Genomic DNA, 26,835 nt, shown 5'->3' on the forward strand with positions numbered 1-26,835 from the left:
GTACACATTACTATTTTTAGATAATTAGACATATATAGATACGGACTGAAAAATGAGCACATGATTTGTATCTAAGACTGTGAATAATTCAATTCTTGGCCTTAGGTCTAAAGCAAAAACATGATAGTAAAGAACCCCAGTGGATTTTAGGGCAGAAAAATGGAGGCAAGATTCATTGCCCTGTCCGTCCATAAACACGCCAAAAACACACTCAGCTACTCTTGGTTTAAATACTAAAGGGAAAATTAACAATTACCTGCTAATATCAGCAGCACTTGGAAAGAGAGATAAAGAAGCATTCTAGGTGACCTGAAGTGTACAAATGGTAAATGATACCCAAATCGAAAAACACAATGGGCTTCCATGCGCCAAGGAAGAGAAAAACATGCATGACCCATTCAATTATGGGTGCTTACATATATACAGTCCCCTAACCCAAGGAGAATAAAGCGCAACCAGAACGGTTTAAATCAGGCAGCCTCTGAATGCATTCTGCTCCTTACTTAGCACCCCGACCGTAAGCATGGTGTGCTTTCTTTCTGAATAGTTCCCTGCTGACCACACGGGTGATGTTGAGCATACCACCCAAGCAGTATTTACGCCCCAGTTTCCCCTTTAATTGATGTGAGCATCAGGAAATCAATGAAACTATTAGTACAGGGTCTGCTACTTGTCTTCCAAGAAATGTTGACAGAATTTAAATCCCAACGAGGACAAAAAAGGAAAAGAAGATGGCTGACATGCATATTGAGATGTGTACTCAGTGATGTTTCTCAGGCAAGCTATAATGTGATGATACAGATGTATATCTTTTAAAAATGAATAGTTAAGCTTCAGTCCTCTCATTCCCCTAATTGTTTTCATCCAGAAACCCAGAACAAGAAAACTGTATACACGGTGGTAATCTCTGTGTATATTTTAGAGGCTTTCTGTTAAAGAATCAATGTTCATTTATAGAATAGTTTGAGTTTCAGAGTAATGATTTAGTTCTTCTTGGCACTGTTATAATAAAGGTAATGAATTTCATCTTCATTTCTGTGCTAGCATTCCATTAAAACATTTACAAAAATTAGGAAATTTTTTAACCATGGAAACTTAATGATCCCTTCTCCCCCTCAAAGGTTTTATAATGAAACTAAATAATGGATGCAATAATGAGGCAAAGGACAAGTGGATCTGCATATTTTATAATAAACATGCTCAGGAGAATAACCATGCTATTTGTTTCCAATGATAGGTAAGCTAATCATGTGTTGATGACAGAGCCCAATTTCCTTAGGTCAGAGAGGGGTGACTTTGAAATGATGTCCTCCTTTGCTCTTAGGTGGCAGAGGATGAGAAAACCAAGCTTGCCAAAGAATAATCATGTTGACAGAGAAGTTAATTGTGAAACTTAGAGCAGTTTTCCCATTGCCCTACCCCCCCACCCCATGTGGGACATAAATATGTTTCATTTACTGAGTGCAAACCGAGACAGATTGAAAAAATCCTTCCCAAGTACGAGCTAATGAAATATTCTGAACTTGCTGCATGATATAAAGGTTGTCCTTAAAAAGAGTGCAAGAGGCTGGTGCACTTGACCATTCTTTGCTCCTTAGTCTGTTACGGGGAGATCCGCGGTCACCAGGGCAGCAGCCATCCTGCTTCCACCCCTCAGGGAAGAGAGAGTGCTCCCCTTGGCCACTCCTCCCCCCCCACCCCCAACACACACACCCCACGAGACTACAGACGCCAGACAACCCTGGGGGCAGTAGCACAGTTTCAGAACAGCATTCCTCCAAGCAGTGTCTTACTGGGTGAAGAATGTATGAGTAAAGAGATTCTAATTCTTCTAAAATATTTTTGCTTGATATACTGCATTAACAATGCATAGTTCAATATAACAGGAATAACAAAGCCCTGGGGAACAGAAAATGGCACCTAAACAGAACATATTACATGACGTTCTGACAGAATTTTACAATTTAAGCTGGAAATTACTTATCTGCGCCTTGGCCCAATTTGTTTATCAAAACTTTCCATCACATACATGGACAAAGGGAAAGACCAGGGTCAGTCTTTTCTCTTTATTGAAAACTCTGATTATACATTTTTTGAGATGGAAAAAAACTACACGTGACTTATGAAAAATATTGTCAGATAAGGTAAAGATGCAGCAGATAAATGATACTTTGAAAATAATTTAGAGTAGGAGTCAGAAGAAAACTCCCAGGAAGTGCTTGACATCTTCAGTGAAGTTCAAGGGACACAGCCTTTTTGAAATAAAATAACTTTTAAATAAACAGTTGAGGCAAAAAAGGGAAATGAATGAGATAAGGATAGACTGCTAAAAAAAAAAAAAATACTGTAGCCAAGTTAAATTTCACACTGGAGATTGTAGCAAGTGTCAATTCTAAGGAGATCTATACCAGTGAAGTGTATGAAAAACTCAAGAACTTTCTCAGAACTCAGAAGAATAGGAGAAAATTAAAATATGCCCGAGGAGATGACTGATGTAGAGGATGGAAAACGTAGAACAAAATATGCAAACAAAAGCTTTTCTTAAAGCTGAGGAAGTAAGAATTGAACAAAAACAATCAGAGAAAAAGCACACTCAATATTTTCTGCACAAACTGAAGTCTCATTGTTACTGAGTAGGACTGATTAAAATACGCCTATTGGTAAGTTTCTGAGCTATAAGAAAAAAGGAAATGCTAGTATTTTCTTAAACTGTAAGAATAAAGAAAACATTCTGCATATATTTGTTCAGACAAAAAGAAGGTGGTTTCCCCCAAAGGACCCAAACCAGGCTGGCTCCAGACGTTTTCGCTGTACTATAAATACAAAAAGTCAAGGAAGAAACATGCAAATAATGATGAGAGAAGATGTGGCCCAATTTTTTAAAGTTTTATCAAAGCTGTTTTTCATGAACTAAATATGTTCTCAGTCGTGTGAGTGATCAGAATGTGCGGTATTTGTACGTTGAGAAAAATGAAGAAGTACTCCCATTGGCTGAGAGCGTTGTCAAGGATTCAAAACTAAAGGACTGTTATGTGCAATAAAAACAGTCTTAAAAGGCAAGAGACTAAATTATTTTTTAATCTGGTAAGAGTACTAAATAGAATGTTTAAAAAAAAAACTCTGAAAAGCAGTAATAACATTTCTTTTTCAGAAGCACCCCCCTGCTTCCACAAGCAGCACCGATAATTAGTCACCTTATAAGGTCTCAGAATCCTTCTCAACACAGGGTTCTGACCCTTCATTATCAATTTATTAAAACTGGCCTCTAAGATAAAACTATGTGACACCACAGCGTTAAAGAACAGGCCTTTTCCAGCTAGAGAAAGTAATTTAAAGGGAATTCTTTATTGAACACTTCAACAAACAAGATCATCTAAAGATGATAAAGAAGTATGAAAAAACTTTTGGTTAAACCTGATTTACTATGATGTATTCCTGGTTGTGAATATAGTTATGCATCTATGAATACATAAAAAGGCTTTCTGTAAGTAGGACGTCACAAGGTGGATAGAGTATATGTGGACAGACTGGAAGGTATTTTGAAAATTTGAAAAGATTATTGATGGTTACCAGAGACTGTTGGGTTTCTTTTTTAATGCAATTTTTACAATTTATAAAGGAAGAGAAGGAAATATTGCATGATTGAAGATGGACCATTAATTTTTATGCTTAATAACACTAATTTAGAATTAAATTTAATGTAATAACTTGTAGAGTAAATAGGATTGATGACGTGTTCTGACCCTATTTCCAAGTCAGACTAAACCATTAATTCTCTATTCAGTGGAGCCTCCAGTTTAATAATTTACTTCTCTGTGCCATGTTCAGTTGCAACTCAAAACAAGAGTGTGGCCAAATCACAGATTCTTAGTGGAATATAAACATACTGAATTTCACAAAATTTTTCCATTATTTATCTTTGTGATACTGATTCAAGTCTTAAAAGCAAAAAAAAAAAAAAAAAAAGAAGCTGAAATCTGTGAATTAAAATTGTATTTTCAACTGAATTCAACTTTGAACTCAGTTCACTTAAACGTATTTTTGCCAACAGATGCTAATGGCCTTGAATCCAATTATCCTTCAGATCTGCCTACCTGTGAGAGCCTAATGCCAAGTAGAAGGTATTAATAGAAAAACAAGGCATTTGATGGGATGGTAGAAATTAGAGAAGAGGGTAGTGATTAAGTCATCCAGTGATGCACATGGCTCTGGAACATTCACCTTTCCTAATTACACAGAATTCAGCCAACCAACTCAGCCTAAATTTTCTGCTAATTGGCTGTCATCATTTTTAAAACATAACTGGCAAACTTAATTTTCACTACAATTAGAAAAATGTTAGAAGGTGAAGGCTAATATATGTGACCACAGTGGTTACTGTCAGCATAACCGATCACAGCGTCATCTGCCATCACGTGAAGAGATGAAAATCAAAGAATAGACCAGTTTCCCCAGGTTACTTGAAAATAAGGGCATCATTACCTCTTGGGTCTATTGTCAATATCTATCAGAAATAAAGAATTCTCATCCAGCTCTAAACTTAATGTTCCTTCACAATCTTGTTTCAGCAAAAAATACTTTTGAAGGACAAAATTAATTGTTGAGCTGCCTCAAAAGAAATGCAGATCTTATTTAAGTCAAATTTTGTAACTTCTATGGTGTTTGAATCATTTTCCACCTTCCAGCCTATTTGCTATAACAGTTTGGTACATCTATCTAAAAGATCTGGCATTCAATCCAAGCAAAAAGAGAAAAGGTGTTGTGAGGTATGTGAGGTAAATGAAAATGTGTTTCCTCATTTTTTTTTTATCCTTTCCCAAATTGAAAGCATGTATCAATGGAAATTCTACTAAGGCCAGGAGCTTTATTATCACAAAAACCATCATCAATGTCTGGCATACAGTAGGCACTCAAATGTTTACTGAATGAATAAATGCATCACCAAATACCATCTATGTTCCAAGATCTAAGCTTCACATGTACTCTTGACATGTTCCTCACATGTTTACTCTTCATCGCAACCTTGTAAGTCAGGAATTAAAACCATTTTTTACAGAAGAGGAAAGAGGTGTGTGGAGGGTAATTCAAAAATGGTATCATACAGCTAAGAATGAAAGAACTAGGATTCATATTCACACTTCACACCCTCTCTTGTTTTGTGTGAGTGGGGGTTTAAAAATTTCACTATTTTTCTAGTAAACCTGCTACTAAAAGTATTAAGGGACTTAATGGTAGATTTTCAATTCAATTAAAAATTCTGTCAAGTACCATGTACAATGATCATTGCCCTGGAGGAGAGATAGATGAATGGACATGGGCTCTCCTTGCAAGGAGTTTATACTCTGGGAAGACAGCTGTGTGGACAACGAATGATGTTATTATGGAGGAAGCAAAAATGGGTAAGTGTAGATTACTACACACAGAGTTCTGTGGAGGCATAAGTAAAGGAGAAGTCACCTTTGAGAGAAGAAGAGAAAGGGATGCTCCATTAATTAAAAGGAATTGGAGCTAGGTTTTGAAGAGTGCAATTTGACATGTAACAATATTTTTAGCAGAGGGAACAGCAGGAACAAGAGCAAGGGAGTAGGAAGATGCTATATTTATCATCCATGATTACATTGGTTCATTCATTCATTCATTTATCCAATAACTTATTGACTGCTATAAGTGTTGGGCATACAGCTAGTTGGACAAAGTCCTGTCAAAAAGGGCTTGTATTCTAGAGATGAACAGTAAAATACCAGGAAAACAATAAAGGAACAAAGAATGTTCACACAGTAATAAGAGTTTGAGAGAATTAAAATAATTTGGATTGTGATGAGGAAAATAAAAAGGTTAAAGTAAAAAATTAAAGTGTGTCTGCTATAATTAGTCACATGTGATTTGACCTAACAATCTTCCTTTACACAAGAACAGTTATTCAAGAATGTTTATTAAGAGTGACAACAAAGCAGACATAATCTTCATAAGTACGAGCTACTATGAAACATTATGCAAGTATATAAGACATCTCTCTGTTAGACATCTCTCTGTCTGGACCCCTAAGACCCCCTAGGATATGTTATGATAAAGAGCAAGTTGCAAAATAAGATCAGATTGAAGAAGAAAACAATATGATTATATCAAGTATTGTGAAGGGACAGGAAGTACTTTTAAATATTGCTGATAGAGTCTAAATTGGCAAACTTTGCTACAGATGCTTTGACAGTATCTATTAATATTAAGAATGCTCGTATAATTTGACCCATCATTTTTTAACCAAAAATTATTTTGCTGAAATATTCTTATATACTCTTTATTTTAAGAACATGTAATCCATGGCTTCCACTGTGTTAAAAGATATTTTTCAAAAACTGAGGAAGAAAATAGGAATGGGTTTTCTTCCTCCTACCAAATAATCCATACCCTACCCTTTCCCATCTCCAGACCCACTATCTTTTCCGGTGAGATCCTTGGGGATTTTTGTCCCGGATTGTTATTTTTTAAAGGAATTTAATGAATTTTTAAAATTTTTAACTTCATTACAGGTTTTACTGGTTAACTTGCTCCCCAGTCCATATTGTTCAATTCATTTTTGTTTTGCCAGGTGACTGTATGTGGTGACTGCGTCTGTAGGTGACTCTATCTCTGAGGCTTAGCATATTTGTTAGTGTTGTATTTCATATTCACACTCACGTGTCAATATGACTGACTATAAGATTTCAGGTTCAAAATCCATTTCCCTCAGAATTTGAAATTTTGCCTCAGTGTCTTTTACCATTAAATCTAAGGCAAATCTAATTCCCATTCTTGTTTTTTTTTCCCTTTGTAGATATCTGGGATTTTTTTTTCTTTACCCTTAGTGTTCTCAAAACATCATTTTATGTTTAGATTCATTCAATCATTTGATAGATATTTACTGAGTTCCTACTATGTGCCAAGAAGAACTGTTTTATATGCTAGGGATATAATAGTGAACACAAGACACAGAAGTGTGTCTTTTATTATTTAATTCCCTGGTCACTTGGTGGGCCCTTTAAATTAGTGTTGTACTTCACTTTGAAAATGTTTTATAAATAATTTCTTTGGTTATTTCTTCCATTCAACCTTTTCTGTTCTATATGCTTGTAAGACGGATATATTGCACATTCTGGACCTACCTTCCACATAACTTAAATTTTCTATCATTTTCTATTTCTTGTTTTTGTTCTCTGTACTGAAGAAATCCTTGGCTTGTTAATGGAATCTTATCTGTGTCTATTCTTCCATGAAGCTAACCAATGAGGTCTTTAAGTTTCTATCAAGATATTTATAGTGATATAAGGATTGCTGTTGACTCATGTAGTTCTGTGTCCATCGAATTCATCTTTCTTTATTCCCCATCTGCTTTCTTTCTGTCATGAATTACTGTTTTATAAAATAATTAAGATTTAAAAATTATTAATTTTGTATAGTTACCAAGATATTTATTTATTTTTCCTACAATAATGGCCTTTTAAAAAAATAGACATGTTATTGTCTCTTCAATATCAATTATAATTCCTTTAATTTTTTTGTTAATTCAAATAGATTTTTCCAGTGTAAATTCATCTTTTTGATGATGTTGGTCACTCTCTTCCACAGTGATAGATTTCTTGATGTGATTCTTGGTTGTCTGGTCATCTTTATACTCCAAAGTCACTGTTTGACTCCTTGAAATGCCTCTGCCTTTCATGGACAGTCACCACAGGTGCTTGTGGGCAAAGAGCGGAGCATGTTTTGTAGGTGAGTTTGTAGCTAGGCTTCTCTTCCTGCTCCATGCGCCTCCTGCAGGTCACTAACCATGCAAAGGCTACCTCACGACCAGCCTACGTTCAGCACTTCATCATGACAGCAGACTGCTACTGCCCATTGCTTGGCACCACTGGAGGGAAAAAGGGAGACTGACTGGTTTTCCTCCTCAGAAAGAAGTTGCAGTACTCCTGATCCCAGTGTTCCGGAAGCCCCACCCACTTCCTGCCCTCACTGACTTTGAGGATGCAGCTCCTGGGGAGTCGCAGTGATGTTCCCCTGCTTTCTTTTGGGCTGTGCCTTTCCAAGTGTGTTGTTATGCATCCATCAAATTCATCTGCTTTTTTTCTCCATCTGCTTTCCTTCTGTCATGAATTATTATTGTCTTCTAACACAACTAAGATTTTACAAAATACCTTTGTTGCTATTTTAACAGATTTGCAGAAGTGCATGCATATGTTCAGTCACCCATCTTTACCCAATTACTTTATTTTCACACTCCATAAAACTGATTCAGCAAGAAAAATATTTTCAGAAAAAAATGCTTACTTTTATCTCGAAAGCTAAAAGCATTGAATATATTCCTTATGAAATTATCAAATGGAAAACAAGACATAGTCAGTTTTATTTATTTATTTTCCTGTGCCCATTATTAAACTATTTCCTCTCAGCTTCAAACCCACTCTTTTCTTCACATCTTGTGATTCTAGGACGGGGACTCTGCAATCCAGTTCTTTTGAGAGCTGGGTCATTGTTAGGCTCTGCCGGCAGGGGGCACCAGAGAGAGAGCTCAAAGCCAGGAGAAATGGGGTATATTCCTTTTACATAACTTCCTGTTTCTGTTTTGTTTCCTGTTACTCTCAACATCAACTAACACAGCCCCACCCGGGCAGTCCCTGTTTATTCCAGTAGTACAGTTGATTCCAGTTACATGTCTTTCCCCAACACTGGCAGAACCAGGATCACTGCCGCCCCTCACAGGCTGCAGCTGCAACTGACCGGTGCTTCCTCCTCAAATGTCTGGTCCCCAGACCCTTACAGCACCTCGTAGTACTCCGGAGACACCAACACAGCTCAACAACACCCCCTCCTCCAAAGTCTGAGCCCAGGCTTTGGGATTCCTCAGCCATGCTTCTACATTATAATAATTCTAACTTTTTCCTTTTATTCTCTCAGCCTGAGGGATGTTTCTGTGCAACGTTAGTGTTCCCTTTTTCAGACGTCCAAGTCTTGGCAGACAATTATTTATATTAACACTCCTGTTAAAAACTGCTGTGGTTTCTATCTCTTTGATGGACTCTGAATAATACACTTCCCTACTTATCATGGTTGCCTGCAAGTGCTCAGGGAGACTTCTGTCTTATGGTCAAAATGACCATTAATTTTATTTCATGTGAAAAATATATGCCATTTACATGTCTTATTAAAACATTAAAGAAAAATATACATGATCCCTTCTCTCAAAATTTCAAAGTAGTTCAAGATGACTTTGTAAGGGTAAATAAAAGCATTTGCAAGAGAAATTTCACCAAACAAGTGTCTGTGAAGCCCCCAAGCACTAGAATCCTTACATGTTCCAAACAATCTTGACAGACTAACCATGTTTTCTATCTAACCATGTTTTCTATCTAAGCCTGAGAAACCGTATCGAATGATGGATGCCATCAATTGAAGTATAATTGTGCTAGGATATTTATATTTCTTTAGCTCTTAATCCAAATTATATGTCTTCTTTTAAATATGCAGCAAAAGAGAGCAAAAAATGATTAGCTGTTTATTAGGTTTACGTTTTATTTTTGTAGAAAAATCAGTGGTGCTAACTGCCTGTTAGTAGTGAGAAAGATTTAAGCCATGGAAGCCTAAAAGGCTTTGGTATGGATTATGAGCCTGGGCATTCATCATCCTGCCCTAAGTGATTAAATATGTAAGTCCAAACATATACTCTCCAGGGTACCTCACTCTCACCAGCATCAAAAGCTCCAGAAGAAACGGTAACATAACATACACAAGGCCTGGGCTTTTCCATAACTGACTTGCTAGGAAGTACCAACAAAATACATATTTTGAGACCAGGACCACCAGCTTCATGAAACATTTGGCTTTCAACCTATCAGACTCAGCACCCCAAGGCTGTGGGCAAAACCTTTGCTTCTCTAATGTACGGAAGGCCGCTGTTATTCACAGTTTCACCTTCCATGGCTTTAATTATCCAAAGTCAACCACAGTCCAAAAATATTAAATGGAAAATTCCAGAAATAAACCATTCATCCATAAGTTTAAATTGCACATCAGTCTAAGTAGTATGACGAAATCTCATGCCATCTTGCTCTGTCCCAGCCAGGTCGTGAATCAGCCCTTTGACCCGCGTATCTAGGGCTGTATATGCTGCCCACCCATTAGTTACTCAGTAGCCATTTAAATTGTCAGATCAAAGGTCACAGGGCTTGTGTTCACCTAACATTTATTTTATTTAATAATGGCCCCAGAGCTCAAAAGTACTGATGCTAGCAATTTGGATATGTCAAAGAGAAGCTATATAAAGTGCTCCCTTTAAGTGAAAAGGTAAAAGTTCTTAACTAAATAAGGGAAAAAAATCCTACTCTGAGGTTGCTAAGATCTATGGCAAGAACAGATCTTCTAGCCATGAAATTGTGAAGAAAGAAAAGGAGATCTGTTAGTTTTATTGTTCTTAATTTTTTGCTGTACCTAGTTTATGAATTAAACTTTATTGTAGGTATGTAGATATAGGAAAAACTACAGTGTGTGTGTGTGTGTATGGTTCAAACACAGAAGATGTGGAATGTGTCCCCCATAGATGGGGGAAACTATTGTAATCAGAAAATTAACTGGAGGACCTTGACTGTTAGTGCCAGGACCCTAAAGATACCCAACTGCTGACTGGCAAGCTTAGCTGGAGCAAATGTGTATGAGAATTACCTTTAGTCTGCCAAGATGATGATTTTACAACCAGGTTGGAGCTTCCAGACTATCTTTGAGAATGTCCTAAATAAATTATAGAGCAGCAATGCATCCCGTAGAGGCAATAGAAATGGCCTGGACTGAGGAAGTGAAGGTGAGAATCTTACGTCTATCTGTTCCATAAAAAAATAACTGGAGGACAGATGAAGAAAACGTACTTCATCAAGAACTTTATCTTCAAAAATATGTTTCTCCTTTACAACCAAGAACTATTTTTTGTTTCCCAAATAAAATCATTAAGTCATTTTTGACCTAATATTAATTTATTCAAGGACCAAAAGAAAAACTCCACAGAAGACTGTCTTCCCAAAAATTATTCATTAAAGCTTGCCATGAGTTCATAAAAACGTAAACATTGTAATATGATAATTATAGCTTCATTTCTATCACTGTTTTATGCTAAAAACAAACCAAGGATATAGTTCTGTGCACTGATGCTTAATCCCACCAAAATGCTGTCTCTCACTGGAACATATTCTTAAAATCAAATAAGTATATTTACTCAAACTATATTTTTTGAATACCTTTATATGGCAGGCATTTTTCTAAGGCCTGGATGAGCCTTCCCAGGGATTTCAAAGAAAAATAAAAAATTAAGGTTTTTTTCCTCACATTTTTGAAATCCCAACTGTTTGTCTTTTCTTAGAGCAGTAGTAGCTAGTGACAGAAATGAGCAATTACTAGTTGAAAAAGAGTGCGTCACTACAGTGAAAATAGTTGAAACCATAGGCAGAGAGGAGAGTCCAAATGAAGTAAATTCCACTGACCTAATTTTAACAATTTTTTTCAATATAATCAACATACTTAACATTAGAATTAAATGCACATATTTTATTATTTTCTTTACTCACCACTATTGCTTATATCCCACTCCATTCCTCGGATTCACTTTTCCTCTTGCCGGAGTCCATCCTGCTGTAGTTCTCTCAGCAAGAATCTGTTAACAGATAAATTCTATTAGACTTTGTCCAAAACGTTCTTCCATCCTCTCTCTGGAATGACAGTTTAGTATTGTATGGAGCCTCAGTCTGTGAGTCATATTCTCCTCAGCATTTAAAGATTTTATTCTATTGCCTTCTAGCATGTATTAAAAAAATATATTTTTTAAAAACCCTACAGTCAATCTAATTGTTTCTATTGATAGAAAAACTGTAAAACAATTCCTGAACAGATTCTGTCATTTTTCACTAGGGCCCTACCATGTCCAGTTCTGTACTTCTTGCCCAATACAAAGGAATACAGTTAAGGGAGCAAGTGGGGACTGAACACAAGGCCATGGACCACTCACCCGAGTCATGAAATTAAAAGACATCACCTGCCATCATTTTCTATTTCCCACAAAAGTGAAATAGAGGGTAGTACAGTCATTCTACCACATAAAGAATTGAATTTTTATTTTTCATATTCACCACTTGGGTCATTATCTGAGGAGCTATATCATTCTTCAATTTAGAAATTTCTTCAAATCTTGCCTCTTTCCCATTGTTATATCTCTTATTTTTAGAAAACATATTAGGTGCATGCTGAAACTCCCCAGTGTATCTTCTAAGCTGGGTCTTTGATTTTTTACTTTAAAAAAAACCTCTCACTATTTTGTTCTGGTCTTCCAGTTTCCTAATAATCTCCTGAGTTGTGTTTACCTGTGAATTAAAAAGAACCATCATTTTTTATTCCAGGATGTCTAATTGGTTCTTGATTTCCCTGTTCTTAAGTCATATCCATCTGTCTGTCTGTCTGTATTTCATGACCCTTCTTCTTTTATGAATGTTATTTATTCCTATATCTTTTTAGGATGTCAAAAATATATATTTTAAAACTTTGTTTTGGAAGATTGCCTTAGTATTCATATTTCCTTGAATGATAATTTACTCACTTACTGAGTTTACTGACCACCTTTCATGAAATTTTGTTTTATTCTTCTTGGGCAAGGCTTTTCTTCTCTTTTGTTTTGCTCACTGCCATAGTGATGTTGCATCTAGACAGTCTAAATATATATTTAAAAAATACTTTGTCCTACCTTGCTATGTCAGAAACGTTGAAGTAAACAGACAATGCATCAAATAACAATGGTATATTTTTTATTAAGGAATCATTGATATACACTCTTATAAAGGTTTCACAAGAACAACAATGTGGTTACTACATTCACCCTTATTACCGAGTCTCCCCCATACCCCAGTGTAGTCACTGCCCATCAGTGTAGTAAGATGCCACAGAGTCCCTATTTGTCTTCTCTGAGCTACACTGTCGCCCCCGTGACCCCACACACACCCCGTGCACCTATCATGATACCCCACAATCTCCTTCTCCCTCCTTCCCCACCCACCCTCCCCACCCCTCCCCTCTGGTAACCGCTAGTCCCTTCTTGGAGTCAATGAGTCTGCTGTTATTTTGCTCCTTCAGTTCTGTTTCGCTGTTATACTCCACAAATGAGGGAAATCATTTTGCATTTGTCTTTCTCTGCCTGACTTATTTCACTGAGCATAATATCCTCTAGCTTCATCCGTTGTTATTGCAAATGGTAGGATTAGTTTCTTTCTTATGGCTGAAAAATATTCCATTGTGTATATGTACCACATCTTCTTTATCCATTCATCTACTGATGGACACTTAGGTTGCTTCCATATCTTGGCTATTGTAAATAGTGCAGCAATAAACATAGGGGTGCATATGCCTTTTTGAGTCTAAGAAGTTGTTTTCTCTGGGTAAATTTCTAGGTGTGGAATTCCCAGGTCAAAAGATATTTCTATTTTTAGTTTTTGGAGGAAACTCCATATTGCTCCCCACAATGGTTGAACTAGTTTACATTCCCACCAGCAGTGTAGGAGGGTTCCCCTTCCTCCACATCCTCACCAGCATTTGTTGTTCTTAGTCTTTTTGATGTTGGCCATCCTAACTGGTGTGAGGTGATATCTTACTGTGGTTTTAATTTGCATTTCCCTGATAATTAGCTATGTGGAGCTTCTTTTCATGTGCCTGTTGCATCTGAATTTCTTCTTTGGAGAAGGTTCTGTTCAGATCCTCTACCCATTTTTTAATTGGGTATTTGTTTTTTGGGCATGTGAGCTCTTTATATATTTTGGATGTTAACCCCTTATCAGATAAATTGTTTACAAATATATTCTCCCACTGTAGGATGCCCTTTTGTTTTGCTGATGGTGTCCTTTGCTGTACAGAAGCTTTTTACTTTACTGTAGTCCCATTTGTTCACTTTTGCTTCTGTTTCCCTTGCCCAAGATGTGTTCAGAAAAAAATTGTTCATGTTTATATTCAAGAGATTTTTGCCTATGTTTTCTTCTATGAATTTTATGGTTTCATGAGTTAAATTCAGATCTTTGATCCATTTCAAGTTTATTTTGTGCATGGAGTTAGACAATAATCCAGTTTCATTCTCTTTCATGTAGCTGTCAAGTTTTGAGACCAGTTGTTGAAGAGGCTGTCATTTCCCCATTGTATGTCCATGGCTCCTTTATCATATATTAATTAGTCATACATGTGTGGGTTTATATCTGGCTCTTTATGATGTTCCATTGATATGTGGGTCTGTTCTTCTGCCAGTACCAAATTCTTTTGATTACTGTGGCTTTGTAGTAGAGCTTGAAGTCAGAGAGTGTAATCCCTTCAGCTTTGTTCTTCCTTCTCAGGATTGCTTTGGCTATTTGGGGTCTTTTGTGGTTCCATATGAGTTTTAGAAATATTTGCTCTAGTTCATTGAAAAATGCTGTAGGTATTTTCCTAGGGACTGCATTGAATCTGCAGATTGTTTTAGGCAGGATGGCCATTTTGACAATATTAATTCTTCCTATCCAGAAGCACAGGGTGTATTTTCATTTACTGGTGTATTCGTTAATTTATCTCATGAGTGTCTTATAGTTTTCAGAGTATAGGTCTTTCACCTTCTTGTTTAGGTTTATTCCTAGGTATTTTGTTCTTTTTGATGCAATTGTAAATGGAGTTGTTTGCCTGGTTGCTCTTTCTGCTAGTTTGTTACTATATAGGAATGCAACAGATATATGTGTATTAATTTTGTATCCTGCAACTTTGCTGAATTCAGTTATTAATTCTAACACTTCTTTTGTAGATTCTTTAGGGTTTTTTATGTACAATATCATAACATCTGCAAACAGTGACAGTTTAACTTCTTCCTTACCAATCTGTATGCCTTTTATTTCTTCATGTTGTCTGATTGCCATGGCTAACACCTCCAGCACTATGTTGACAGCTATTTGAGCCTTAGGGACAATTATATCTATAGCAGTCCCTTTAAACTACACTGTAGAGATGGTTTTTGGATGTTAAATTCCCTCAACTTTTGCTTATCTGGGAGTTGTTTAATCCCCATTTCAAATGTAATGATAATCATGCCGGGTAGAGTATTCTTGGTTAGAGGACGTTCTGTTTCATTGCATTAAATATATCATGCCACTCCCTTATGGCCTGTAAGATTTCTGCTAAGAAATCTGCTGATAGCCTGATGGGCTTTCCTTTATATGTAATCTTTTTTCTCTCTCTGGCTGCTTTTAATACTCTCCTTGTCCTTGATCTTTGCCATTTTAATTATTATATGTCTTGGTGCTGTCTTCCTAGGATCCTTTGTGTGTGGGAAGACTATTTCCTTCCCCAGGTTGGGGAAGTTTTCAGCAATTATTTCCTTAAAGAGATTTTTAAGGAAAATCTCTATCCCTTTTTCTCTCTCCTTCTTCTTCTGGTACCCCTATAACACAAATATTGTCCAGTTGGATTGATCGCACAGTTCTTTCATTGCTAGAGATCCTTTTATTTATCTGTGCCTCAGCTTCTTTTTTTCCCTGTTCTCTAATTGCATTTACCATCTCCTCTGCCTCATCTAATCTACTTTTCAAACCCTTTTCAATGTATGTTTCATTTCAGACACTGTATTTTTCAGTCTCTCTTTCTTGAAGAGATCTTGAATATTTTCTGTAGCTCCATGAGCATATTTATGCCTTTTATTTTGAATTCTTTATTGAGAAGATTGATGATTTCAGTTTCACTTAGTCCTCCTTTTGGCGTCCTTGCCTGAATTTTTGTTTGGAAAAGATTTTTTGCCATTTCATTTTTTTAGTGATTCCTATGAAATAATAACTTTGTGTAGGCAGTGCTCTCTAGTGCCCAGAAGCTCTACTCTCTGGAGTTGCCAAGCACATAGAACAATGGTGGGCATTGCAGGTGCATGGCTCCAGTGCCTTCCAGAAGGAAAGAGCTCCTGCCTTCCCAGCTATAGTACCTTCCTCTACTGCAGATCCAGTGGACCATGTGTGCAGGGAGGAGCGTCTGCATTATGCCCCTGTAGCTGCCACAGTTGGAGCCAGCAGCAGTGGTGCACACCAGGGCCTGCCAGGAGAAAGGACCTTCAGGCTGCGTATTGCAGTGGGGGATCTCAGGGCTGCACTGGTTATGGAGCATCTGAAGCTCCTGAGAGTGTCCAACCTGCTGGGCTGAGTGTACTGGGACAATTTTGTCCACCTGCCCTTTCTCCTGAGTGGTGAGCTCTGTGAGAGCTCTTTGCCCCTTTAGCACCCCTCTTGCTGTTGGGAAGTCTTTCAAACTGCCTGCCTTTCTTTTGTCCTGGAGCAGCTGGTTGTGCATACCTGTCCTCCACAAGTGGCTGGAGTCTCAGTCTCTCTGAGTATTCCACCTGTCTTTGCCTTCCAACCCCACTAATCTCCAGAGCACCATGTAATGTGGGTTCGTGCTCCTGGAGCAGATCTCCAAGGCTAGGTGTTTAGCAGTCCTGGGCTTCACAGGTGCATGGTCCATTTCTCTTCCTCCCACTTGTGGGCTGGGGTAGGGGGCAGGCTTAGGTCCCACCAGATTGTGGCTTTGCCATTTTACCCTTTTCTGTGATGTTTTCTTTTCCCCCAGATGTAGGCAGTCTGTTCTGCACTTTTTAGTTCACTCTTTCAGGATTAGTTGTATTTGCTGTATTTCCGTGTTATTTGTGGTTTTGGGAGGAGGCTTCTATTTCACTTCTCATGCTGCTGTCTTTTTCCACCTCCTCACCACAGGCAAAGTTGTTAAAAATGTCACAGCAGCAGGTCATGCTATAATAATGTTCTACAATAAAACTCACACTGATCATTACAAATGTTTCTCAATAATCCTGAAGAAATAGTACATAGTTTGTTCATAATTATAGAATTTGCAATCAAAACATCTTTTGGTTTCAAACGTTTTTATTTCTATATATCTTCTTATGCTGTTTTGATTGCAAAATTGCTTTATCTGCCTGGCACTTTGGGGAATTTTTCAACATTATTACCAATCTGCTACCATTTTGGGGTTTTACCAGTTATGGAATCATTTCTGAATTCCTCACCAAAGTATTTCCAAAGACTTGTGATAGTCCTGATCATTCATAACATTTATTTATCAGCTAGACATCATTTTTCAAAAATAAAGGTTCTGGATCTTTGTAGTAAAGATGAGCTATTCACTTTTCCCAATTTTTAGGAACAAACTGAAACATCTAAAGTAACCTAGAATACTGTTTATATGAGGGTAGAGAAGAGTAAGAGAGTACAGAAATAAATGCAGTTACATAGTAGTTGATTTTCAACAAAAGCGCCAAAGCAAAGTCCTTCCAATAAATGATATGGGAACAACTGGCTATACATACAGGAGAAAAAAAAAGAATCTTGATCCCTACCTCACACCATACAAAAATATTAATTCATGGTGCATAAAAGACTTAAATATTTGGGAAAACTAAGGCTATAAAGCCTTTAGAAAAAAACATAGGGGAATATCATCTTGAACTAGAAGTAGGCAAAGATATCTTACTTAAGACACAGAAAATAGTAATAATAAAAGAAAAAAGTCATAAATTGTATTTCATCAAATTAAAAACTTCTCATTTAAAGATGCCATCAAGAAAATGAATAAGGTGAGTTCATTTATCAAAATTGTACAGCTAAGATTTGTGCATTATAATGTTAGTAAATTTTACCTTTAAAAGAAATACCCACTTAATAAAATAATAGATGTGAAAGATTAAATAATTGAAAGGTGTCACCGTAACAGAATTTTCTCAGAGCTTCCTGACTACCCTTTCTCCAGCTTTAGTTAGGGTTTTAAGCTTTAACCTGCAAATTCAACTGAGATATTGTAATGGGAGGACTTTCACTCTGTGTGTGTGTGTGTGTGTGTGTGTGTGTGTGTGTGTGTGTATAAAATCTTCCCTATCCAACATTCTTGAAATTTCTCATTTTTCTATGTATGGAATATTTTATTTAATTTCTTCAGGGAAATATAAAATATTAGTTTCTTTTCTTTCTTGATACATACTAATATCTTCGAATTTTTTTAAAGAAAGCTGATTCTTTTCTTCACTGATTCAAAAAGAAATCTCTTAAACACAGTGTTTCCAGTTCTCATCACAAGGAAAAAAATATTTTATTTTCTTTTTTTGTATCTAAATGAGACATTAACTAAATTTACTGTGATAATCATTTCACAATATATGTAAATCTAATCATATAAGGTGTGTATACCTTATACTTATATAGTGATGTATGTCAACTACATCTTAATAAAACTGGGGTGGAAAAACATAACATGTTCAATTATTTTCTAATCATCCCATATAATGGTTCAAAACAGTTTCTGGATAACTAGATTTTTCAGGTAAAATAGAAGACTGCCTATCAGGTGGGTTATATTGAAGAAGGAGAAAGCATTACATACAATTTTAAGCCAATTTTAAATCTATAAATAAGCTTTGCTTTTTCCTATCTCATCATGAAGCACTTATATTTCAATATTATGGAAATATAAGGAGAGTTAAGGTAAAGGTTTTCATCACCTATGAAAAGAAAAAGGCAAATGAAAACCAAAAGGCAACCTACTGAATTAGTGAATGTATCTCCTAAGGGGCTGAAATCCAAAATATGTAAAGAACTCATACAACTCAACATCAAAGTAAAAATAATTAATCTGATTAAAAATTGGGCAGGGAACTTGAATAAATAGATATTTTACCAAAGAAGACATACAGATGGCCAACAGACTCATGAAATAATGTTCCACATCTTTTCCACTAATCATTTTTCCACTAATTTTTCCATATTTCTAATAATTTTTCCACGAATCATCAGGGAAATGCAAATCAAAACCACAATGAGCTATCACATCACATCAGTCAGAATGATTATCAACAACAAAAGAAATAACAAGTGTTAGAGAGGTTGTAGAGAAAAAGGAGCCAGCATTTACAGTGGTGAGAAGATAAATTGGTTCAGCCACTATGGGAAGCAGTATGGAGGTTCCTTAAAAAATTAAAAATAGAAATACAATACAATCAAGTGATTCAACTCCTGGGTATTTGTCTGAAGAAAACTAGAACACTAATTTGAAAAAACATATGCATCCCTATGTTCATTGCAGCACTATTTACAATAGCCAAGATACGAAAGGAACCTAAGTGTCCATTGATAGATGAATGGAAAAAGATGAGGTACATACATATGATGGATTATTACTCAGCCATAAAAAAAGAACTTGTGCCATGGCTGCACCTAAGTGAAATAAATCAGACAGAGAAAGACAAATTCTGTATTTTTTTACTTATATGTGTAATCTAAAAACTAAACAAAGAAAGCAAAACAGAAACAGACTCATAGACACACAGAACAAACTGGTGGTGGTCAAAGGAGAGGGAAATGGGGCTATGGGTAAAATAATTGAAGGCTATTAAGGGGAACAAATTTCCACTTATAAAGTAACTAAGTCACAGGGAAGCAAAGTACAGCATAAGGCATATAGTCAATAATACTGTAATAAGTTTGTGTGGTGGCATATGATAACTAGACTTATCATGGTGATTTCTTTATACATACAAATATTGAATCACTACAGTGTACACCTAAAACTACTATTGTATGTCAACTATACTTCAATAAAAAAGAGAAAAAAAAAAAACAGTCATTAAAATTTTCTATAAATTACCTTTTGACCTGAGTAAAATGTTAGCTCAAATTCCTATTTTCTTTTGTATTAATTTTATTATTTTAATGTTCACATTTTATCACAATTTAATGACCATATGTTTCCCTTATAATGAGGGACTATATCCCCATTATTATCTTTTTTCATAAAGGTGCTGGTATGTATTTAGAATTTAAAGCAAACTCTGAAACCTCTTTACCATTAACAGATAAATCATTCCTTTTGGTAGAAACTTTGTTTTCTCTTCTGTTTGGCAATCCCTTCCAAAGTTTTACTTGTCAAATGTATTAAAATTGGATAAAAGTTCTGTCATTAACCATGGCTGAGGATTCCATTAATTTAAAAATTTCCAATTTAATATAAAATGCCAACCAAAATGGCCAATTAGAGATTTATTATTACTATTTTACACCCACACTTGGGCAGAAACAAACTTTCTCTCCACTTCAGCAAAGACTGCCCAGAAAATGTGACCTTGCCCACCTACTGACCAATCCTGCTGTCACCCTATTAGGCTTTAAAGAGCACAGAGCTTTAAATTACTCATTTCATATGCTTATAAATAATTGGCCAATTTTCCGATATCATGTACTGTTTAATGGCTTCTAAAGACTTTTATAAAGAGAAGTGATTAGAATTTATTCTATGCAACAAGTTAACTCATTCTACTGACCATTCAGGCCTGGAGTATGCACAGCTATCAAAGAGAAGCACCAAAGGACAGCTGTGAAAACCTCTGTGACACATGACTGAAGAGGTGTGGGAACATACCAAAGGCCAGGCAATGCCAGAGAACTTTCCCAAGCCTCTGAAAGGCAACAGAACTTCAAAACTGGTCTCTTTCCTGGTCCCAAACTCCAATTATATATTCTTCAAAAAAGATTATTAATAAAGATGGATTCAAATGCAAGTATTTTCTTCATGAATTTGTCCTTTCATATTTTCCTGGCTCCCTTACATATGCCAATCAATAATGCCAAATGATCCTTTGGTATTAATACAATGAGAGCTTATAAACATGGAACTTAGCTTTTATTTAAAAATAAACTAAAATGAGAATGTTGATATTTTTATTTTTAAAGTGTTATTTCATTAACACATGTACTTGTTTACATGCAAAGCTCCCCAAATTCAGGGTGCTTACAGGGTTAGCCATAAATATAGAAGCAATGGACTTGAAGAAGAATATACTTGTCATGCTTATAAATATCATCCAAAATGTATTGCAGGCTGCATTTATGACAATAAAAGTAGAGACTAAATCTTAATTACAGCAACATTTCAGTTCCTGTACAAAATGAGACTGTTATAGTGACTGCTTGAAGTTCTGTGGAGAAAATCATGAGCTCAAATTGAGACTCAAAGGAAAAAAGTATACGAATTTGAGAGGTGGGAACAACAGCACAAATGTGATGAATGTGTCAACTTAAACTATTTTACCATTTCATATTCAGCATTTTGTTCTGTAATATTTGCCCACAAAGTGGACCCATCCTGGCACTTTAGCTTTAGGCAAAAAATCGTTTGGGTACTATGCTTTGACCTGCATAGTCATCTTTGATTTTCTTAAGAATAGATTTAGTAGTTTGAAGGAAAGGGAGGAACTTTGGATTAAAAAAATGAACAAATATGAATATTCATAGCTGTTTTTTTGTGTGTTTTATCTCTATGTATCTTGGGCTCCTTGAAGATGAAATCCGTATGTTCTATTTCTCTGCAGTCTCTCTCACAATGTAAGCATGTGATCTTTGATTTTTTAAAAAGCATTTACTACAATGAAAATTTAAAAAACTACTGTTGATGGACCCTTATTGTAATGCTGTAAGTGGTGTAGGAGTGGTGATGGTGCCCAGAGAGGCAGAAATGAACAAAGAAAAACTTTAGAGGAAAATGTTTGACATTTCTTTTTAGAAGTTTAAGCTATCTAAAAGTAAACAGGGCAGATTCCCAAGGTAAAGAAAGTATAGTACAGTGAAAAGAGCATGAGCTCTTTATCTATGTACTAACTCTGTGACTTTAGGCTAGTTATTAATTAATAAGTAATAATTAATAACTAAGAATCAATCTTCCTTGAGCCCCTGTTTTCCAAATGGAGAGAGTTTCTCTGCTTGAAACCCTCATGGAGAGGAAGGGAGGGGTAATTCTGCAAGGCAATTTATAGGCATCCAATAAGGAGAGTTGTGATATTTTGGGGGCTACATCAAAGAGTTCTTGTGTAGTCCTGCCTATATTGTACAAGGAATAGTCTGTGTGACCCGTGTCACATGGAAGATGTCACTTCCTAAAGGTTGTAAAGATTGTGGCTCTGTCTGAGCTACTGTCTCGTTCTCTCCTTCCTCTCTCTCTTATGTCACTATGAGAGAACAAACTTCCCAAGTGTGATTGAGGCAGGTGATAGTGGGACTCAGGCAGACAGAGTTCAGGGCCCCTGTAAGTTTCAACACCCCTATAAGTTTCAAAGCCCTTGTAAGTTTCAAAAAGCTCCAATCCAACTCAGCCATTCAAAAGTACACTTAGGCAGACCTCAGCTCTGGTTACACCCTATGGAAATGAAGCATCATACTTTCAGCCAATCAGGAGTGAGTTGTAATGTCATTAGTTCAGTTCTCTATTAGGTCCGTGGGTAGGACTTCCTCCTTTCAGGAAGCTATATAAACCCTAGACACCTGAGTAACAGGATTCCTTTTCTTTTCACTCCCTATCAAAAGCGCTTTGCTGGTTTCTCTGTACTCTTGCCTGCTGGCTTCATTCTTCATTGCCCCTGAGACATGATCCTGGGGAAAACAGCATCTCAGCTGGTAATATGATCAGCACACTGGAGAAGCACGTACAGAAAGGAACCAGGAGGCAAAGGCACAGAGCACACCGCTGTCCACCGGAAGGGGCTTGCACACAGACTCTCCAGCTCTAGCTGAGCCTTGAGAACTGCAGCCCCGCCAACAGCTCCACTAGCATCTCAAGGGAGCACCCAAGCCAGAACCATCTGGTTAAGCTATGCCCAGATTCCCAATCCTCAGAGACTGTGAGATAATAAATGTTTATTGCTTTAACCTGCTAAGTTTGGGGGCAATTTGTTATGTAGCAATGGCTAACTAATACAGTTCCTTAAGTCTACATTCCATCAGATGAATTCTGTCTTAGAAGAATCTCAATAAACCTACAGATGCTGATGTCTTTGCATACAGTCTCCAAGTGCTAAGCCATTTCCATTCTCCCTCTTAAACTATTACCAGAATTAGAGAAGATGGAAGTTCATAGAAAAGCAGAAAAAATAATTCACTTGCCAAGTACTTCTTGTCTTAACTCAGAAAATACATCAACCTGGAATATCAAAGTGACCTCCTTAACAAAATGACAAATGTAACCCTAACTGCCTGAACTAATCTAAATTTTAGAGTGAGATAAAAATGCAATGGAAAATTAACAGCTGTATTCAATGAACTGTTAAAAGGAAGCACTTAAAAATATCAAAAGAATAGTGTTATATAGAACTAAGAGAAGCCCCACTAAAACACTAAATTAATTGAATTGGGAGGGGTATGCATGTAAGAGGCTTCTCCTGGAATTTTTCATCTGTAGTCTCGGATAATCTTCTAACAGCTTTGCAAATTATTCCATAGAAACTATCTTTCACAAGTTTGACCAAAACAGTTTCTCCTGATATGTAACATGATTTATATAGCTGCACTGTGTGTGAATTCACTTATCTTCAGATGGACACATTTCTACCACCAGATAAAGCAAATCAGACCCAAGTGCAAAGCAACTGGTAGATGACAAATCATTTATGGAACTGTCATTTGGCCTCTTTCCACCTATAATTATAAAAAATTATAATTTTTAGGTTATGGGAAAGGTGGAGCCTCTGTAGAACTCAGAAGACCCACAAATTAGGAACTCTGCATATTTCTTATTTAAATACTGACAAAAATATGGAAAAACATTTTGCTGATCTACTTCAGTGTGGTCACTACCCTCCCTTTCTTTCTCAGTGGAGGGGGATAGGGAGCGAATAGGAAGAATCCAAATGGAGTCACATTTAAGGTTAGGTTTGTAATCTTGCATGACTGAATGAAAAACATTATGCATTAGAAGCACAAAAGCCATCTAAGTTGAAGATGGGTTTATCTAAAACGGACAGGTCTCTGCACTTGGGTCATAACATATGCTGTTTTACAAAGGTCCCAAATCTATTTTTTTAAAGCCTTTATTTAATCCAGTGTCTAACTGATCAGAATTATTCCTTTCCTCTTCTTGTCTTTCCTCTTTTCCTTTGAGAAAAATTATTTTAAATAAAATATAAAAACAGAAGGCTAGTATAATTAAGAGACTTGATTAATTGCCTCATTTTAACTTTGGAAGTAATTCTAGGGTTTCAGAGTTAGCACAATTTAAGCACTCCATGAAAAAGTGCTCTAATTGTCATTACTAATATTTCTATTAAATGCCTACTTTTCAGAAACTATTTTAACACCTTGTACAGTATATTCCATATAAACCACTAGTGCACCAAATTTTACCTTAAATCCACAACACGGGTATGCCACATTGAATCCATACTCATTTTCTTGTGGGAAGCATGATATATAAAACAGTATGTCAGCAGTGTTATTGCTATTATCCAATATTCAATATCTGGAATTCAATAATTCAATGATCTTGGATGCCTGATTTTAGGGTGTGGAAAATGGATACAGTGATTATACACAACTTATTCAGTGAATTTTTCAGAAGTGGCTAGAGAAAGTTAAAAAATTATGTTTCCTCTTGGAGGAACAAAAATGTTCTGAAGGCAAACCGATTTACCTTAAAAAGGATAAATATCTCTTTGTATGAACAGGAGATGTTTTCAACACTATTAAGAATCCTGATTAAGAAAGGTCCAAGACTTAGTAAAGTTCTATGTTAAATTGTAGATTTTTATCTTGTACAGATGCAAATTATTTCTTTTTGGTGGAAAATAAATCTCAAAAGTTATTTATTTCCTACAAAAACATTAACCAGTTCTGTGCCCAAGATTAATTTATTAAATTGCCTATAAGCACCTACCTTCTCACATGCTCTTTGGGCCAGTTTAACATCTTATTTTTTCCCACATTAATTAATAAGTTGGATGAAAGAAATGTTTGACACGTGTCAATTTTATATTTAAGTGAATCATGACTAACACCCAATAGCTTCTAGTATAATAATAACAGCCATAATAAAAATAATACCATTGCCCTATTATAAAGGCACCATCAAAAGCAACTGCATTCTTCTGTCATTCGTGAAATGTTTTGTCCATGATATTTGGAATGTAAAATATTTGCAGAGCAAAATGTTTTATAAACTAAACTCACATGTTCAACTTTCAAGCCTTGGAAAAGCAGGCTTAATATTTATCTCATAATTTTCTTTGACATGAGTGAATGACTATTTATAAATGAACAAGGAATTTAAGGGCTTGAATGAAAAAAAAAATAGAATCAGACACGGTGTAATTGTTTTGTCTGCAGTGGTTCTCAACCAGGGGCAATTTTACCCCCTAGCAGACATCTGGCAATATCTGATGACACCTTTTGTTGCTACAACTAGGGGGAGGGTGCTACCGGCATCTTGGGCGTAAAGGACGCGGATGTGGCGGAGGAGCCCACATTGCTCAAGACAGGCCCAAAATCAATTATCCAGCTCAAAATGTCAGTAGTGCTCGTAAGGCTGAGAAATGCTGTCTCTGGCAGCAAAGCAAAGTGACTGGATGAATTATCAGGCAAAATCAAGGGAGGACCCATTTCAGATGAAATGTATTTCTCCCCAAGAAAAAATATATATGAGAATATTCTATTAGCCTAAGAAATAAAAGTATAGCAATTACCTTTGAAACTGTTTTCAGGTAATATAACTTGTGATTCATTTCAGAATTGATGTAGAACATTAAAAATAGCAAATTATTTTCATTTTTCACAATAACTTTGGCAAAATAGCAAATTATACAGCCATTCAACCAAAGCAAAATTGCCACTAGTTTGATGGGCTATATTAACTCTCAAAACAAATGAAAAATTTCATAGATTTCATTTCATTTTTCATCATTTACTACACGAATTTGGTGGCAATCTATTCCCTCTCCACCCCTGGAAAATATGTGTCCTTGAGTATACCTACACATTATGTCTCCTTTCATCATTCAATATTGGAATTGAGAAATTATTTCATCTACAGAACTGTAACTATTTTTTATCGGGCTTTTCATGGTAAGAAGAATCTTACCAGGCTTTTCTCTTTGAGCACACCACCAAAATCCTCAACCTTTCAAAACCTATGCAGATCCCACCCTAGCCAATCGTAAATCTTAATCACCTTTGATACAGACATCTGGCTTTATGAGAATCTATTCTGAGTCACAAACACATTATTTTTAAGTGAAAACCGAAGTTGCTATGTCAGAAGAGCACAACTTTGTATTGCAGAAATTCAAAATCCATAGAAGTTTCTATAGGCAGAAACAGACACCAACCCTCAGAAAGAAAGTTTGTGATACATATTTAAATAGCAAGGTATCATTTGCCTTATGTGTTAGGAGAAAACTGAAATTAGAATTCTCCATAATAACTGTCTAAGAAGGAAGTAATATTAATCATTCTAGATTAACATCTAGAATAATGTCCTTTTAGAAAATAATTTATAATTACCTCTCCCCAAATATGTTTAAACTGATATTATTTGCCAAAAAAGAAAAAGTCCCCAGCAATAAATAGCATCAGATATTAAAAGTATTAGAGAGTGTTAGAGCAGTGTTAGAGAGAGGTGAGGATTTTTAATTACTTCGTGAAGTGAGGATACAGCAAGACTCACCTAGCCCATAGAGGAGACTTTGATTTCATAGACTGAGGGCTAAAAGGATGACTTCCCAACCCCCGCCTTGTCTTGGACAGAGAATCCAGTTCACTTCATTGATGGCTGGCAGTTTTTAGAGCATCCAAAATCATCCCAAGGATGGAATATTATATATTAATCCATGACTGGAGGAAGCAGACCTTTTGGAGCTAATTAGGAATTAAATTTCATGAAATGCTGTTTCATTGTGAAGGGAAATGGGCGTCTTCATCTGCCTGGGCACACTGAGCACACGCAGCGTGCCTGACTAGCTGAAACCTTTGAAAT

General features: G+C 36.1%; 1 protein-coding gene across 3 annotated transcripts in view; it reads right to left on the minus strand.

Annotated features, from left to right (window-relative positions):
- KCNN2 (potassium calcium-activated channel subfamily N member 2) overlaps positions 1-26,835 on the minus strand; it is a 342,851-nt gene that overhangs the window by 215,251 nt on the left and 100,765 nt on the right. For all 3 annotated transcript variants that reach the window (XM_057490766.1, XM_057490764.1, XM_057490765.1), the window contains one exon: positions 11,580-11,665. The gene's annotated coding sequence lies outside the window, so the exon portion shown is untranslated. The remainder of the gene's footprint in view (positions 1-11,579; positions 11,666-26,835) is intronic.

The sequence above is a fragment of the Manis pentadactyla genome, chromosome 13, assembly GCF_030020395.1.
Source record: "Manis pentadactyla isolate mManPen7 chromosome 13, mManPen7.hap1, whole genome shotgun sequence".
NCBI lineage: Eukaryota > Metazoa > Chordata > Mammalia > Pholidota > Manidae > Manis > Manis pentadactyla.